This window comes from Peromyscus leucopus, chromosome 4 (assembly GCF_004664715.2).
Source record: "Peromyscus leucopus breed LL Stock chromosome 4, UCI_PerLeu_2.1, whole genome shotgun sequence".
Classification (NCBI taxonomy): domain Eukaryota; kingdom Metazoa; phylum Chordata; class Mammalia; order Rodentia; family Cricetidae; genus Peromyscus; species Peromyscus leucopus.
This window is the reverse complement of record NC_051066.1, coordinates 132,463,050-132,476,061: the sequence shown is the minus strand read 5'-3', so window position 1 is coordinate 132,476,061 and position 13,012 is coordinate 132,463,050. Positions and strand designations below refer to the sequence as shown.

Sequence of the window (13,012 nt, the reverse complement as noted above, 5' to 3'; positions counted from 1 at the left end):
AGGGAAAGGGGGCAGGGGTATTTGTCCCAGAGGAAAAAAGACTGCCTCTGAATAGGGGAGACAGACATGGCTTATAGGAAAATGGTGGTTTATAAAGGTACACGGGGAAATCCCATGTTAAGATTGTTATGCCAGATTTCGAGGACCACCAAAAGACCACCATGGAGACTGAATCACATATGTAAAAGCAAAGAGCCTTTATTTCAAGCTCCAAGCTTGGTCTCTCTGTCCCATGCAACGGTGTGAGCAGAGAGCCCCAGCCCAGACAAGGTGGGGTTTTTATCATAGCAGAGGTTGGGGTGAGGGGATTTCTAGGGTTCAGGACCCTGATTTTAGCTAACATTTGTGGTGATATTTTGTTGTACCTAATAAAATTTGCCAGAAGATGAGTGGACAGAACAAGTCACTAGATTGAACATAGAGGTCAGGCCATGGTGGCATACACCTTTAATCCTAGCACTCTGTCTAGATCTCTTTGAGTTCAAAGCCACCCTGGACTACATGAGATTATTCAGTCTGGGAGAGAAACAGAGCCAGGCAGTTTTGACACATACCTTTAATTACAGTACTTGGGAGTCACAGGCCTTTAAACCTAGCACTTGAGATCTCAAGCCTTTGCTACCAGTATTTGGGAAGCACACACACCTTTAAGGTGTAGCAAGCACATACCCCAGAATAATCACTCTTGATTCAGACTTGGTATAACACTCATTTATTCACACAGTAAGATTACAAGCACTATTCATCCTGTCTTCCAAATGGAAGCAGGAGTACCTCTCCAGGTGTACAGGTCCGGACTCGCCACATCTGTTCCTCTGGATCTTGGGTCAGCCTTCCACAGGTCAGCCACATCTGCACTGGGGACAGGATCTCACATCTCTGGCATAGGAGAGTCATCTCGCTCTAGGGCCTGACGAGCTCTGTTGGTCAGGTCTGAGGCTTCATCTTTTATATTCTTTCCTGGCTGGGTTTCTAGTCTTATCCCTACTTCCACACATAGCTTATAGCTTATTGCTACTCCATTCGTGGTTTACTTACATCATTCTATTGCTTATCACTCCTGACCAGGGTTGTTCACCCTAGGCCTTACATGTGTTCCTTACAAAGGAAATGAAATGGCTGGGTGGAGAAAGGCATATAAGGGGTGAGGAGACAGGAACTAGAAGCTCTTTCCGCTGAGGACTCAGAGGCTTTCAGTCAGAGGATTCGTGGAGATAGGATCTCGACGGCCTGAGGATTCGGTAGTGGTGAGAATTTTCTCCAGTGGCTTGTTCCTTTGTCTCTCTGATTTTTTAATATTTACCTCAATATTTGGCTCCAGTTGGTTTTTTTTTTTGTTTTTTTTTTTTGTTTTTTTTTTTTTTTTTTAATTAAAAGACCATTTAGGATTCATGCAACAGACATGTTGTCTAGAAGTATAGGGAATGTTTGGAATGTCAGGTATTTCCTGTTAGATATGGGCTCTCCCCAGGAGGTGGTCAACTTATGGCTTTTCCTGGGTCCAGATGTTGCCTGCCAGATACTGTGTCTGGGCTTCTAAGCCTGTCCTGGCAGCTGTGTGGTCCAGCTGTTTTGGGCCTCCTTACAAGGATATGGTGTTTAATTTTAATTCGGTATGTTAATTAGTTGAGCTAAAGGGGTCTTTTGATTGTTGGATTTCAATACTTTGAAGCTGGACTTTGGTAGTTAGTCTCAGGGGGAGGGGTTGGCCAACTAATGGAATGGACCCTGGGGGCTAGCTTCTGGGATGTAATCTAACAGTTTGTAGTAAGGCAGAGGGAATTGGGGAGGAGGGCAAGGCCTTTCAGAGCCACATGCTCGAGTGGGTGAGTGTCCTCAACCACTGTGTCTGGCCCCGGTTTCCTTCCTTTTGAGAGTTGTTGCTTCAGAATTTATTTGCATAAGATTCAACTCATGTCTTCACGCTAGCAAGACAAGCCTTTATCAACAGGACCGTCCCCCACAGCTCTGTTTTCTAAAAGGAGCGTCTACTCTCTAGACGAGGATGGCCTCCAAGTTGCAACAGTCCTCTTTCTTGGGTTTCTCCCACAGGCTTGATGACATGGGTTTAGTTCCCAGAACCCAAGTAAAAAAGCCAGTGTGGTGGCTTAAGCCTTTCACCCCAGTGCTGGGGAGGAGGAAATAATAGGATCCCTCAGCTTGCAGGCCAGCTAAAAAAGCCAAACTGGCAAGCTCCTTCAGTGAACTTTCCCGAGAGACTTGTCTTTAAAAATAAAGTAGAGTGGGGTTGGGGATTTAGCTCAGTGGTAGAGCACTTGCCTAGCAAGTGCAAGGCCCTGGGTTCGGTCCTCAGCTCTGGAAAAAACAAAAAAACAAAACAAAACAAAAAAATAAAGTAGAGAGAGAATAAGATACCTGATGCTGACTGACTTCTGGCCTCCACACACATGAGCACATGTATACACACACACACACACACACACACACACACACACACAAAGGTGTGGTGGGATACCTTAGTTGTAAAGTGATTACCTAAGCATGCCTGAAGTGCTGGGCTGAATTCCTGTTACCTTAATATATATATATATATATATATATATATATATATATATATATATATATATGTGTGTGTGTGTGTGTGTGTGTGTGTGTGTGTGTGTGTGTGTGTATACACAGAGATGTGTATATGTAAAGGGTAGGTTTTGTTTCATTTTCTTTATTTTTTTATTTTTATTTTTTTTTTTTTTTTTGGTTTTCGAGACAGGGTTTCTCTGTGTAGCTTTGCGCCTTTCCTGGGACTCACTTGGTAGACCAGGCTGGCCTCGAACTCACAGAGATCCGCCTGGCTCTGCCTCCCGAGTGCTGGGATTAAAGGCGTGCGCCACCACCGCCCGGCTCATTTTCTTTATTTTTTGATGTAGGCTGTCACCATATAGGTCAGGCTGGCCTGGAACTTGCTACCCTGTGTGGTGTGTTTCGTATAAGCTCGCATATATACATTTGTGTATGGAATGTGTAGGTTTGTGGGTTTGGTTTTATAAAGCAGCTGTTATTTGTTTACCAGTATAGGCACATTTTGCCTAAAGGTTGTTGGGGTTGTGAGAATTTGGGGCCCAATTTTTGTTTGTTTGTTTGTTTGTTTGTTTGTTTGGAGACAGTTTCTCTTTTTAGCACTGGCTATTCTGGAACTCACTATGTAGACCAGGCCGTACTTGAGAAATTCCCCTGCCTTTGTCTCATGAGTGCCGGTATTAAAGGCTTGTGCCACCACCATCCAGTTTAGGCTCCAATTTTTATAGTAAGCCGTTGCTTCATTTTCTGACTTAGAAGACTCGATCTTTGACAGAGAGACTTTCATTGACGTGCAGGCTACAGGGCTGAGAATATAGCCCCCTGGTAGAGTACTTATTTGTTTAACACGTGAAAGCCTAGAGTTCAATTACCAGTTTTTTGTTTGTTTGTTTTGTTTTGTTTTGTTTTATTGGTTTTTCGAGACAGGGTTTCTCTGTGTAGCTTTGGAGCCTGTCTTGGAACTGGCTTTGTAGACTAGGCTGGCCTTGAACTCATAGAGATCTGCCTGCCTCTGCCTCCCTAGTGCTTGGATTAAAGGCGTGTGCCACCACAGTACATATGTGGCAGTCAGAGGGTAGCTAGTGGGAATTGGTTCTCCCACCACGGTGTCCTAGAGATTAAATTCTGATCATCAGCCCTTGCAGCACGAACCTCTCACATGTTCTAGCTTGGGCTCTAAATTCTCCTGCCTCGCCTCCTATGTGACGGAATTATAGGGGAGCACCACTACATCTGGTTATTTGGTGCCTGTGGTGAACCTAGGGTTTCATGCATGCTAGTCGCGAATGCTACGGTTTGCTACATCCCCAGCTCTAGGAAAAATCTCACTATGTAACCCCGGTACTCCCTTTGTAGACTAGGCTGGCCTCGAATTTATCCAGCTTTGTACTTTGTATCATTTTTTAAAAACTGGGCATTGAGGCCAGGCGGTGGTGGCACAAGCCTTTTTAATTCCAGCACTCGGGAGGCAGAGGCAAGGGGCTCTCTGTGAGTTCAAGGCCAGACTGGTGTACAGAGTGAGTTCCAAGACAGAGTCTACCTGCCTCTGCCTCAGATATGCTGGGACTAAGGGAGTGCCCCACCAAACCTATCACTATATATATTTTTGAGACAGGGTCTGGTGCAGCCCAGGACTCAACGTATAATGAAATACTGGTGATTATGTGGGCCACCACGGTAGGTTGAAATTTTGTTTTTGTTTTTCGTAACAGGGTTTCTCTGTGTAATAACCCTGGCTGCCCTGGAATTCTTTGTAGATCAGACTGGCCTCGAACTCACAGTGATCCTCCTGCCTCTGTCTCCTGAGTGCTGGGATCAAGAGTGTGTGCCACCATGCGCACAGCGGTTGAAATCTTTTTTACTTCTTTTTAGATTTATTTTGTTTTTATTAATGTCCGTGTGTTAGGTTATGTGCACATTGATTGTAGGAGCCCTCGGAGGCCAGAGGAGGGCGTTAGATCTCCTGTGGTTGGAGTTACAGGTGGTTGTGAGCCACCCAGCGGAGCTCATCGGAGCTCATCGAACAAGTCCTCCGGAAGAGCAGTAGGAGCTCCTAACTACTGAGCCATCTCTCCTGCCCCAAGGCCGAATATTTTCAATAGTCAAAAAAAGAAGGGGAAAAAAAAAAAATCAAGCTTTTGCTCGGCAACGAGTCTCTAACCAAAGCCACAGTTTTGGTCTGTTTAATCCTCAAGACAGTTCTGCAAGGTGGTTCACCCCTTTCACAGAGGCTCAAAGAGCCCCGCAACGAACCTCGGACTCTAGTTTCCGGCCTGGTTTGGGAACAAACTCCGCACCACAGGAAGGGATTAAAAAGCCCCCTCCACCATAAACACCTGCAACTTCCGAGGTTTCCCCTGCCCGCCCCCAAACCTCAGCGCGCCTGCGTCTCCCCCCCAGGTGACGTCGACGGCCCCGCCCCGCCCCCTGCTGGAACGCGGAGCGGCCGGGCGGGCGGGCGAGCGAGCGGGCGGCCATTTTGTGAGGCGGCATCGGAGGTGCTGGCTGCAGTGGGCTCCGGGAAGCCGCTCGGGCTGGGGCTGTCGGCCGCGGGGCTGAGGCACTCGCGCGCGGGGGGTAACTCGGGTCTGGGTTCTGGTGCCGCGCAAGCTCTCCCCGGTAAGACTCCCGCAGCCCCGGAACGGGCGGGGCTGTGTGGGGCTCGAGCCGCCTCCTTGGTGCCTCGGGGCGGGGCCTTCCCAGGCCTCGGAGCCCGCGGCCGCGAGCGCCCGACACAAAAGGGTCGCGGCGAGGCCGAGGGGGTCCTGGGGTGCCGCTTCCGCTCTGCGGCCTCCGAGGATGCGGAAGGTGCGGCCGGCGTGCCGAACCGGGGACGAGGCCGTGGCGGGGACGCCCCGGTGGTCCTGAGGGCAATCGACCGGCGCTGCGTGGCCCCGCGGCCTGCGAGCCCCCGGGGCGGGGGGTTACGGTGAACAGGCCTGCACGCAGCAGAGTGGGGAAGGCTTCTCGGGCTGCAGACGGGGCCGAGGTTTTTAACACCCCCTCTGCCCCGAAGTGAGGAGGTCCCAGGGGCCTGTGACCTGCAAAAGGGGGCTACCCTCGGGACACCTAGGAGGAGGAAGCGCTCCTGGAAGGCCAGGAACCGGCCGCCTTCAGGGCCTGAAGGTGCACGGGTTGCAGCGAAGGGCTGGCTTCCTATGTCCAGCGCTGAGGAGGGGCTTACTGGGGAGTATAGGGAAGCCAGAGCCGCCCTGTAGCTAAGGAGGGAGGGGGTGACGTCTCGAGAATTGTAGCAAGGATAGCAGGTCCTTGGTCTGCAAATGGGGAAGGGGCTGCTCCCTGCTGCCCCTTTACTGCACCTTTGGGGAGGAGCTACAGGGAGGAAGGAGGGTAGGTGCCTTAGATAGCTGTTGGCAGCGGTGGAATAGATGGGAAGGAAGGCCTTTAAGGACCCACAGGTTAGTGGTGGGCGATGGAGTAATGTAGCGGTTTGGAGCCCGGGCAAGCCTGTGGACTCCAGTGTGTGTGTTTCACAGTGAAAAGTTTGAAGGACTCCCAGGTAGTCTATTCAGGGTTAATTCAGTGCAAAAGATTCATTCATTCTGGTAGATAGTGTATGCAGAGAATTTCAGGCTGTGTTGCAGTATTCTGGGTCCTAAAGCCTTCTTGACTCCTAGATTCACACAGATGACTGAATGTGTGCAGTTGGCAGGAATCATCTTATGTTCTTTAAGTTGATGCCAGTCTACATAACCTGGTGGGACAAACTAGGATGGCAACTGAAGGGAGAGACTGCGTGGACTGTTTCTTCAGGCTTCTTGGTTAGTTTGAAATGCAAATTTTGGCGAACTTCAGTCTTAGAAACGAAAATTGTTCGGGACCTTGTTAACCAGTGTATACTGTTAAAGTGTTAAAGAGCATTTGCAGTTGGAAAAAAAAAATAGAAATATAAAACTGATGTTTTTGAAATTTGTTACGTTTGTTGAGACGGAGACTTGGATTTGGTGGAAAGTGATTGTGTCTGGACGTTTTTCTAAGGCTTTTAAAAATTGGAAGAACTGCTCACATAACTTTCCTAAAGTAATTTTTGAAGGAAATGAAATGTTTGTGTTTAGGTGAGTTCACAAGGCTGTGCTTAGTATGTATTGAATAGTTTATCAAACTATGTTACATTTTTATTATCGCCTTATGCTTGATTAAATGTTGGTCATTGTGGGTTGTAATGCATTATTTCAATTTTATGTTCAAATCTGTCAGGTGAATATGTGGCGCTTTAGAAACAACTGGTCGTTATTGTTCTAGACAGCAATACACTTTAGGCTTCTTTTACTCTTTTGTGACATGTTGAATGTTTTGATTCACTGCCTATTGAAAGTTTTGGACTTGGTACTATTTTTGGGTGTAAAACTTCATTTTATACTTCTGTTTTATACTGTGGCCAAGATACTAGAATCCAGTGCTAGTATTGATAGTTCTATTCCAGTTTGCAGAAAGCCACTCCACTGTTTGATTTGTGAAGGTTTGGTTGTTTTTGTTTGTTCTTCATTGAAGATAGGATCTTGTCAGGTAGCTTAGGCTGCCATTGAAATATTTAGTAAGCCCCCGGAGTCACTGGGATAATAGTTGGCTGGCAATATTTAGTTTGAATAAATGATTTCTTCTGAAAATGTTGTTAGTAATTGGTTACACAATGTGTACTTTTAGAAATCTCTCTAAAATGGAGGATCCAGTTTAAAACCTAAAGCCCTGTCTACTTGTTTTTTCAGTTGTATGGGTATTCTGCCTACATGTATGTCTTATGTTTCATGTTTATGCCGGGTGACCTCAGAGGCCATAAGAGGGTGTCAGATCCCCTGGAGCTGGACTTAGAGGTGGTTGTGAGCTGCCATGTGGGTGCTGGGAATTGACCTGTGTCCTCTGGAAGAGCAGCCAGTGATTTAACCACTGAACAGTCTCACCAGCTCTAGCCTACATATTCTTAATGAATAAAACTCATAAAAATGAATACTTGCTAAAAGTTTTAGGTTAGACTACACAGAAAAAATAATTTCACTTGTAGTTCTAGCAGTTTCACTACCAGCCACCTATGTACCCTTTGGTTGGCATGAAAGTAGATGTGGTTAGTTAGGCTAGAAGCAATATTTTTGTTTTGAAGTATAAATGAATTAAAAAGGACATTTTTGTTGGTATCAGTAATAACTTAAAATCTTGGCAGGAGGGGTGTTTTATTTCAAATGTCTTGATTTACTACTGCCTCTGAGTACTAAATGGAACGTTAATGTGAAAATTCAGGATTATCCATTTTTATCAGTGTCAGAAAAGAATGTATTCATAAGAATGGTCCCAGGATCTGAAATGCGTTTTATTTGGTGATGGGGGACAAACTCGGGATGAAGTGTGGTTTCATGATGACTCTGATGCGATTACACTGCTGATAACATTGTGCCTGTTGTAATAGAAACTTTGTTACTGGTCTCTGAGGTGAACGTTTAAGGGGTTGCTGGGATTTTCTTTTGGATCTGAAGTATGTAGCTCTCTTTACCCTGATTACTGTTTATTGCCATGAAGAGTGGAAAAGCTGGAGTTTTAGTTTATACCTTTTCTTCGTAATGAAAAGGTTTGTTGATGGACTTTTTTTACTTTAAAGTTTCAAATAATCGGAATGGCTGGTAAATAGTTTATCTTGTCATAATATGCAAATACTTATAATTTATGTTTGTATCTATTATCTGTTGTATTGAAGCAAACATCTGTTAGGAAATGAAACGGAAAATAGACTAAACAAGCTTGTTGTTTTAGGTCTTTTGAACTATATCAATGGATCTGTGGCAAACCAGGGTCAGTTTTCTCCTTGCCTGTCCCTGTACTTTATATAGATAAAATGTGTATGTTTATAAGAGTCTCTGTAGTCCAGTCCAACTTCAGACTCTCAATCTTCTCCCTCTGCCTTCTAAGTGCTAGCATTGCATGTACACATTGTCTAGCTACAAATACCTGTTTTTATTTATCTTTTCGAGACAGGGTCTCACTGTGTGGCCCTGGCTGTCCTGGAACTCCTGTAGACAAGGCTGGCCTCAAACTCCAAAGATCCACCTGGCTCTGTCTCCGAACTTTGGGATTAAAGGCACGTACCACCACATATGGCTCAATACCTTTTTTTTTTTTTTTGCATAGAATTATTTCACTCGTGTCCTTCCAAAGTTCACCAGAGCTTCAGGTGAGTGGGACAGATTTTTTTTTTTTTAGTTTGGAATCCTGTATTCAATTAGGCACTAGCTGATATTTTAGCACACAGGAATAAGCAGATTCTTGGAAAACAGTGCTCCCTCCATTGTTTGTGGTCTTGGGGCTGGAGAGATGGCTCAGCAGTTAATATATATATTCTTCCAGAAGACCAGGGTTCAGTTCCCAGAACTTACATGGCAACCCAGATCCATCTGTACCCCGAGTTCCAGGGGGTGTGACACACTCTTCTGGCCTCTACCAGTACTTTGTGCATGTGGTGTGGGCATGTAGGTAGAACATGCACCCACATGAAGTAATAGAAATACTTTGTGAACTGATAAAAATGACTGGTCTTTACAGGGTGAGTAGCTGAAGCAAAAGTGATGTAGTTTTCAGTTTCCATTTGCCTTCCTTGTGAAAGAAGAGCTATGCTAGAAAAGGTCTGAAGTGCTGGTACTTAGCCCTGATGTGCACAGTTCTCCTTGGTATAGGGGTGCTTCAGATGGCACTTCTTGTGTGGGGATTGATTCTGTACTGTAAGCTGAACAGAAATTGAACGACACATTTGCTGAGATCAGCTGGGCTTTCAACATTTCTTGATGTAATAAGAATTTTCCTAATGTTAATTTCTTGGAACCTTGTAGATATAGGGAGTTCCCTTTGGGTATAACTGCTGACCTAAATTTATCCTTCTCAGGGTGGATGTGGGATGTCTTGTGTCTGAAAGGGAAGAAAAGCATTAGGAACCTCAGTTCCCTAATATGTGGGAGATAAGCTCCAGGCCCATACCCTGGGTAAAGTTTTTGTTCCTACCTTTTTTTTTTTTTTTTTTTTTTAAGATTCATGTATTTATTTATTTATTTATTTATTTATTTATTTATTTATTTATTTATTTATTTTGTTTTTCGAGACAGGGTTTCTCTGTGTAGCTTTGCGCCTTTCCTGGAACTCGCTCTATAGTCCAGGCTGGCCTCGAACTCACAGAGATCCACCTGCCTCTGCCTCCCGAGTGCTGGGATTAAAGGCGTGCGCCACCACACCCGGCCCTCATGTATTTATTATGTATACAGTGTTCTGCCTGTAGGCCAGAAGAGGACGCCAGATCTCATTATGGATAGTTGTGAGCCACCATGTGAATGCTGGGAATTGAACTCAGGCAGGACCTCTGGGAGAGCAACCAGTGCTCTTAACCACTGAGCCATCTCTCCAGCCCCTCCTACTTTGTGTTTTTAGATACAAGATTCTCATTATATCCTGGCTGGACTTGAATTCCCTATGTAGTCAGCGTTGGCTTTAAACTCAGGATCCTCCTGCCTCTTGCCTCTTGTAGCACTGAGGTTACAGGCATACACTACTACACCCTGCTATACCAGATATATATATTTTAAGATTTATTTATTATGTATACAGAAGAGGGCACCAGATCTCATTACAGATGGTTGTGAGCCACCATGTGGTTGCTGGGAATTGAACTCAGGACCTCTGGAAGAGCAGCCGGTGCTCTTAACCTCTGAGCCATCTCTCCAGCCCCTATACCAGATATTTTGAATTAGAATCTCAGTAGGTGTCAGATGTTTAGCCAAAAAAAAAAAAAAAAAACAAAACAAAAAAACAAAACAAAACAAAACAAAAAACCCAAAAAACAAAACTAGAAAATACCCTGGTTCTGTAGCTCTTAGGGTTGAGCCTTTATGCCATGAGAGATAAGTATTGCCATAATTGTTCTTGTTCCTTTATTTGAAGCAAACTTTCTGTTTTGTTTTTCCCTAGTTGTAGAAACTGCTAGGTACAGCTTTTGGTTTTGTATTTTTTTGAGACAGGTTTCTCTGTATAACCCTGGGTGTCCTGGAACTCACAGGTTGACCTCAAACTCAGAGATCTGCCTGCCTCAGTCTCCCAAATGTTGAGATCAAAGATATATGCCACCACACCTGGCTTACATACAACTTTTTTTTTTTATTATTTATTTATTTTTTTTCCCCGAGACAGGGTTTCTCTGTGTAGCTTTGCGCCTTTCCTGGAACTCGCTTTGGAGACCAGGCTGGCCTCGAACTCACAGAGATCCGCCTGCCTCTGCCTCCCGAGTGCTGGGATTAAAGGCGTGCGCCACCACCGTCCGGCCTACATACAACTTTTAAATGAAGAGTATAATTAGGATCTGTGAGACAGCTCAGTGAGTAAAAGTACTTACTGTCAAGCTTGACCACCTCATTTTAGTCTCAAGGACCCATATAGAAGGAAAGAATTGATTTCCAAAAGTTGTTCTTTGACCTCTACACACATAGGCTGTGGCTTTTCTTTTTTTTTTCTCTTCAAGACAGGGTTTCTTTGTGTAACAGTCCTGGCTATCTTGAAACTCTGGTTTGTAGACCAGACTGGCCTAGAACTCAGAGAGATCCACCTGCCTCTGCCTCCTGAGTGCTGGGATTAAAGGTGTGTGCCACCACTGACTGGCAGCTGTGGCTTTTCTGACACACACAAATACAGGAAGGAAATAAATGTAATTAAATAAAGAGTTTAAAAAAATGTACAGCTGGCCAGGTTGTTCAGAAGGTAAAGGCTTTTGCCACACAAGTCTGATGACCTGAATTTGGTCCCTAGAACCCACCTAAAGGTAGAAGGAAAGACTCAACTCCATAGAGTTGTTCTCTTACCTCCACACAGTTATGTGTGGTACTTGTGCACACACATATATCATGTACATGTACACAATGATTTGACGAAGGCTTACATTCAGTTAGGATGGATTTGTGCAGCATGCTGAAGATTAATATACTCTAGAATTTAAAAGCTTGTTTTTTTTTTTTTGTTTTTTTTTTTGGGCAAAACTCACTGTTGTGTATAATATTTTAGGTTGCTAGGAAATGTTTGCTTTGTCCTTGGAAAAGTTTAGAATAACATGGTTTTTAAAATTTGTTTTATTTTTTGGTGATTAAAAAGTATTACTGTGGCTTACTTGATCTCAAGGAATTTTAATAATGAGTATCATTCAGATAAGTAGTTTTATTGGTAATCTCAGTACCAGAGAGTGGCAGGGTTTTCTCATTCTCTAAAGTTAAAGATGGAGTTTGTCTGGGACTTTGGTTCAGTGCATAAAGCTGTGGAAGCATGAGTACCCTCAGAGTCCATGTAAAGGAAAAAGAGGTGGTGACATCTGTAATCTCAGTGCTCCTATGGGGAGATAGGTGGTAGAGACAGAGTCCTGGGAAATTCATGTATTCAAGCCTGATGTATTGCAGCTGAAAAACAACAACAACAAAAGAAGCCCTTTCTCAAGGTGGAAGGCAAGTACTGGAACCCAAGATCCTCTTCTGACTTCCACAAGAACACAGATCCCCATCTCCCCCACCACCCCTAAGACAGGGTTTCTCTGTGTAGCCCTGGCTGTCCTGAACTCACTCTGTAGACCAGGCTGGCCTCAAACTCAAAGAGATCCACCTGTCTCGGCCTCCCAAGTCCTGACACATTTTTTTTTTTAAATCACTGTTTTAAAAAGTGGTGGCATGTGCCTATAATGCCAGCATGGACTACAGTGTGAGACATTCTCCCAAAACAAACTTTCAGTGGGTCTTGGTGGCATGTACCTGTAATCTATCTAGCACTTGAGGAAAGGAGACAGGATGATCAGTAAGTACTTAAGGCCAGTCTCAGTTACTGAATTTGAGACTGGATTGGACTGCCTGAGACTTGTCCCCAAAACAAAAACAACTAGTGTATTTGAGCCAGAAGGATTTCCAGCCTGATTTTTTAAATAAGATTATTTATTTATTTATTTTACAGTGTTCTGTCTGCATGTTGCTTACAGGCCAGAAGAGGGCACCAGATCCCATTACAGATGGTTGTGAGCCACCATGTGGTTTCTGGGAATTGAACTCAGAACCTCTGGAAGTGAGCAGCCAGTGCTCTTAACCTCTGAGCCATCTCTCCAGCCCTTTCAGCCTGATTTAAAAAATAAAATAATAGGGCTGATAAGATGATTCAACTTAGTTCTAAACCAGATAATCTGAGTTCCAGCCCTGGGATGCACATGGTAGAAGGTGAGAACCAGCTTTCAGAGTTGTGTAACTTCCACATGCATTCTGTGGCATGCACACTTCTACACACACACATATACACACATGTCCATACCAAAAAAAATGTTGAACTGAGGATAGAGCTCAGTGGTAGAGGGCTTGCCTAAAATATATTAGGCTTAGATTCAGTCTGGGACTGCTTGTACCCCTTCCCCCCCAAAAAAGGTTAAAAATTAAAAATACACTTTGAAATGACTTTTTAAATATAATTAGGGGGC

The 13,012-nt window shown here is 44.4% G+C and overlaps 1 protein-coding gene across 8 annotated transcripts in view; it reads left to right on the top strand.

Annotated features, from left to right (window-relative positions):
* Positions 1-4,967: 4,967 nt before the first annotated feature.
* The window catches only part of Cpne1 (copine 1), a 41,473-nt gene continuing 33,428 nt past the window's right edge, over positions 4,968-13,012 (top strand). For 3 of the 8 annotated variants that reach the window (XM_028889000.2, XM_028888997.2, XM_028888996.2), the window contains exon 1: positions 4,990-5,154. The gene's annotated coding sequence lies outside the window, so the exon portion shown is untranslated. Of the gene's footprint in view, positions 5,155-8,670; positions 8,714-12,611; positions 12,759-13,012 lie in introns of those variants that run through there. The other 5 variants (XM_028888992.2, XM_028888998.2, XM_028888995.2 and 2 more) reach the window with 5 other exon arrangements.